Source organism: Cyprinodon variegatus, unplaced genomic scaffold (assembly GCF_000732505.1).
Source record: "Cyprinodon variegatus isolate N-32 unplaced genomic scaffold, C_variegatus-1.0 Scaffold367, whole genome shotgun sequence".
In the NCBI taxonomy this organism is placed as follows: domain Eukaryota; kingdom Metazoa; phylum Chordata; class Actinopteri; order Cyprinodontiformes; family Cyprinodontidae; genus Cyprinodon; species Cyprinodon variegatus.
In genome coordinates this window covers 41,294-46,737 of record NW_015150820.1, presented here as the reverse complement: position 1 = coordinate 46,737, position 5,444 = coordinate 41,294, and positions in this window count along the sequence as shown.

Below are 5,444 nucleotides of genomic sequence, written 5' to 3'. Positions count from 1 at the left end.
ACTCCTGCCTTTGGGCTATTTTCTTAGGACCTGCCTTACTCACTGGAGGTATTCATCACCGCTTTCCTTGTCATCTCTTTGAGGTTGCCACATTCTTGTGGGATTCAGATATACTTCTAACTGTCCTCAATGTCTGCTATTGTTCCTTCTGGGAGTGAGATCCCCTCTGTGTGGCCTAACTTCCCTCTCTTAGTCACCAGCCGACCACACTTCTATAGTCCAAATGACATCCCAATGTCTGTGCTGTAGATCCATGGGTATGGATTAGTGAGAAGATGTCTCAATCATTTTTAGCCTACGGCTTGATATCATCCATGTAGAGGACATGACTGATGGTGGCCCCGTTCCTGAGTCGGTATCTGTTGCCAGTCTTGTTGATTATTTGGCTGAGGGGGTTCAGACCTATTCAGAACAGCAGTGGGGAAAGGACATCTCCTTGGTATAAGCCACATTTGATGGAGACTGGAGCAAGTGTATTGCCATCGGCCTCAAGTGTGGTTTTCCACAACCTCATTGAGTTTGCAATGAAGGCTCTTAAAGTCCTGTTGATGTTGTTTAGCTCCAACTATTCAATGATCCAATGGTGTGGCACTGAGTCGTAGGCTTTCTTGTAATCAATAAAGCAAGTGCTCAGTTTAGTGTTTCGGGTTCTGTGGTCTCAGGCGACTGTTCTGTCTACCAGGAGCTGATGTTTGGCACCTCTTGTATTTTTGCCGATTGCCTTTTGAACTGTGCTCATATATGGATCCATGTGCCCACTTATCTTAATGGCTATGATCCTAGGCATGAGCTTTTATGTTGTGGAGAGGCAGCTTATTGGCCAATAGTTGGATGGGACTGTATCCTTTGAGGGATCCTTCAAGATCAGGATTGTGCGCCCTTCGGTTAGCTATTCAGGGTAGTCCCCATCTTTCAGCAGCTGGATTATTTGTGCTGCAAAGCGTTCATGGAGTGCCATGAGTTTGTTAAGCCAGTAGGTGTACAGTGGGGGAAATAAGTATTTGACCCCTTGCTGATTTTGCAGGTTTGCCCACTTNCTTGTGCTTGTTTCCTTTCCACTTGGCTTCCTTCTAGTTAGTTCCACTCACACCTCATCCATATTCAGACAATCCTTTATTCTGTTCCCCTTATTAATCCACCTTTGCAGTGACTCAGTGCTGGTTCCTTGTTGTTGTTAGTTGCTTCCTCGTCTCTGGCCCCCCACATGAGTTTTCCCTGATGTTCTTTGGTTCTTTATATTTTGTATTTTTGCATTTTTGGATGTCTGCCTGGGTTTCCCATTTAAATCAACAAGAACTCATGTGTGCTTCACTCATCTCTGCATTTGGGTCCTCAAGCAACTTTGTCACCATTGCTGACAGAAGGAACCAGCCAAAAGTATGGATCCAGCAGAGTCAAACACTGGAGGCATCATGAGAGATTTTTTTGAAGAACATTCAGATTGCTCTATACAACATTGCCACTCTCACCCCACCTTGGAGAAGGGTAAACGCTATGCAGAACTTGAAAAGATTTTAACTCCCCAAACTATTCTCCTGTCAACTCAAGAGTTACTGGACATTTTTGAAGAGGTGGAGTGGAACCAAAAGGCTGTTGTTGCTCAGCTTTTTAATAAACCTCCTCCACCTCGACCACAATCACCCGCAGAAGCTGTCTGTTTAACACCTCCTTCAAATGTTTCACCCACGTCTTTGGATTCCACTTCACCCTCACCCTCTGCAGGGCCTCATAAACAGACTTTAAAGTGCAACCACCGCCGTTGGTGAAGAAATCCAACTTCCTCCCCGGTGGGTCAGCCTGACACCTCCACTTCCTCTCCGGTGAGTCAGCCTAATGTCTCTACTTCCACTTCGGGGAGGTCAGTCTGACCCCACAACTTCCTCTCCGTTAGCGTTTCCACTCCCCAGTCAGAACCCTTTAGTATTTCCACTCCCCAGTCAGAACCCGTTAGCGTCTCCACTCCCTAGTCAGAACCGTATAGTGTTCCACCACAGTTAGATCCTCTTTAGGAGCAAGCTCTGTGCAATCCAGAGTTCCCTGAACCCCAGGAAGGATCAAATGGAAAAACTGAGAACTCTAAGCACTCCAAGGTGGTGAAACCTCCAAGTCCCCACATTGGGTGCTCCACGCCTTCAAGTCCCCTCATCAGGCGCTCCATGCCTCCAAGTCCCCTCAGCGGGCACTCCATGCCACCAGGTCCCACCAGCGGGCACTCCACGCCACCAGGTCCCACCAGCGGGCACTCCACACCACCAAGACACCTCAGCGTGCGCTCCATGCCTCAAAAGCCCCTCAGCGGGCGCTCCACACCTTCAAGGCCCATTAGCGGGCACTCCATGCCTCTTCGTAGGTCCCAAGCTAGGCCGCCTCTTCATAGGTCCCAAGCTGCGCCGCCTCTTCATAGGTCCCAAGCTGCGCCGCCTCTTCGTAGGTTCCAGTGCCACAGTTGGTGGCCCCTGAGGCTCCAGTGATGCAGTCAGCGGCCCCCAAGGTTCCTGTGCCACAGTCGGCGACCCCCAAGGTTCCTGTTGCAGAGATGCCGTCCTCCAAGGTTCTTGTTGCAGAGGGACCCTGTCCTCCAAGGTTCCTGCTGCAGAGACACTGTCCTCCAAGGTTCCTGCTGCAGAGATGCCGTCCTCCAAGGGCCCATTTTAGTATGTGTTATTTGAGTGTTCCCTTTTTGAGCAGAGTATAAATTCTTTTATGTCTGTAAGGTTCCCCCAGATTTGACTATACGGGTGTGGGCTCAGACCCTATTGTTCCCAGGAGACAAGCAGGTTCCTTCAATTCATTGCCCCTTATTTTAGAAATGTACAATATCTGCTTTACTGCTTCCATGTCTGTCTTCCTATCTGGCCTGTGTTTTTTAGAAAGGTACCCATTTGCTCTATCATCAGTTAGAATAATAGCGTTCCATATTCCTTACGGAAAATTGGTTGTTGTCTATCATGCCAAGGTTTTACAGAGCTGGTGAATATTACAGTATTGACAAGAAGACTTGTGATGGTCGAAGACAATACATGCATAACAAAGTCTGTGTTAAAGAACGGGTTATTCATTCCTCATTTCAAATTAGGACAACTATAACAGTGATTCTGGAACTTCTGCAGGTGACAGTGGGAAGAGATGAAGAAGAGGTCTGCAGTCTTTGTATCTTGAATTAAATGCCTATATCCAAAATAAGATAAAACCAACAAAATGCATGTTACTTTTCAAAAGCCCTGTTCAGACAGCTTTAACTTAACATAGAGCTTGTTTACACCATTGCATCACAACACCCTCAGAGGTTCATTACCAGGGATGAGTACTGAGAAGATGTCTCTCTGGAAGGCTCACTGGGACTCATCTTCCGTTGCTTCTTTGTAAACAATTAACTCACTAAACTAACAAGCAAAGTCTATATGAAAACAGTAACCAGGTACTGGTAACCATAACACAACAGTTTTCTTTTCAAAGTGGAAAAGTTTAAAAAGTATTTAATTACCTCATTGGGTGATGACATATTTCAAAGCCAACAGGCCTGCTTGATTTAAGGGGTTGCATTCAAGTCAATGAGTCCATGCAATCAGATGGTTATCTTTAGATAGAAAACTTTGAACTAATTTGACTATATGATCTGGTTGAATTGTCTCTATATAGTGCCCTGAGATTTGTTGTGAATTGGTACCATATATAAATAAACTGAATTGAATTGAACAAATCAAGCGACACACATTATTATTAAAATACCATAATTAGATTAAATGAAATTACAGAACACACTTAAAATATAAAACATATATAAACATACAACATTTCCATAAAATTGTCATGTAGGCTTACACTAATTCGGATAGTGCAAGTGGAAAATAAAAACCTTTTGAAGCACATATCAACAGCAGAGCACAACAAAGGTTTGAGGAAAAAGAAAGCTGTTTGCAGTCAGCAAATGGGTGCAACCTGGAGTACGCTTTCTACAACAACTCCACCGTTGTTAGTTCTAAACTATGTAGAAAAAATGACTGGTGACTTGTTGCCTTGGAAACCATATTCCACTCAGCAGTTTCTTGAGAAAAACAACTCTCTTACTTACACTTTTAACAGTTAAAGATATACATTAACATATAAGTAACTGGTTCCTTATTGAATTATTTAATAAGTAAACCATTTGGAAAAAATATTAGCTCATGAATCAAAATATTTAATCATGAGTGTTTGTTAAGATGTGTTATATAAAGATGTCAAATTGTTTAAGAACCCTGGACAGGTAAACTTTAAGACTGCACAAAGTTTGTAACCAGTTTTAGGGATGGTGTTTGCCTTAAAAGGAATAGTGCATAGAGTCAGCTATTGTTCCCAGCTTCAGGTCAGGCCCTCTGGCACCAGGATACCTGGTTCTGGTCCAAGGGAGGATGGTTGGTCAAGGGGTTTGTTGTGAGAAATACAATAAGATACACTTTGTATCTTTAAAAAGATTAGGTGACTTAGAAGGCTTTAGAGGGCTTCTGAAAATTTTTGAGGCAAAGAGGTAGGTTTTGTGCAATCTTTTGGATATATGCATTTCCTAAATAAGTATATTGAACTGAATCTTTAACTCCCGTTCATTTGTTTCTTCTCTCACTGTTAACCAAATGAATCATGGGGCGTGATGTAGGAACAGAAGTTCCTGATATTTCACCTTAACAAATTACTGAAAAAACAGCTTGACCAGCTAAAGCATTAGCTAAAATTTGGCCAAAGTACACCGGGCTTGCTTAAAAAAAAATACAGATTCATCACCGTGTAAGATAACAGCTGGCTGTCTAGTGTACCATTCGATTCCTGAAGCTAGTACTGAACAGTGCCTTACAATCTTACATCTTAATGGCTATATGAAGCTTCATATAAAAATGTAAAAATCAACTTTATGGTAAATAAAAAAAAAATGAGTATATCAGAAACCTTGCTTCTTGCTGAATTAAGTCTGGTGGATCTAGTGTCACCAGATGCTGTTGAGGTCCAACTACTGTACATATTTTTGAGGTGGATGCGAAAACACATGATCAGCGCCAAAAAGCATTATAAATTAGTTGTAGAAATGTCAGATTTTAATACAGTTTACAAAAATAATGTTTAAACATTATCGATTGGGATTAAGTAGCTGTTCCCTCACTTCCACCTAATATTAGATCAACCTGTCGCTTTCCCCTGTCTGTCCTGATTCTTCCTCTGTCATCTTCTCTTCTTTCTCTCCATCCTCACAGCTGAATTTAATTAATTTTATGTTAAGTAGGGTTAAAAAATACAGCAGTCAAACTACAATAAAAATTAATATTTAAATTTGAATGATCTTCTTGTTGGATAACAGTTACTGACTGGACACTGCATCTGATCTGACTTATCAGATACATCACAACACCACTGTATTGATACTGAATAAAACATTTAAACTCCAGTGTCCCCCTGCCAAACGTAACATGGGTCAC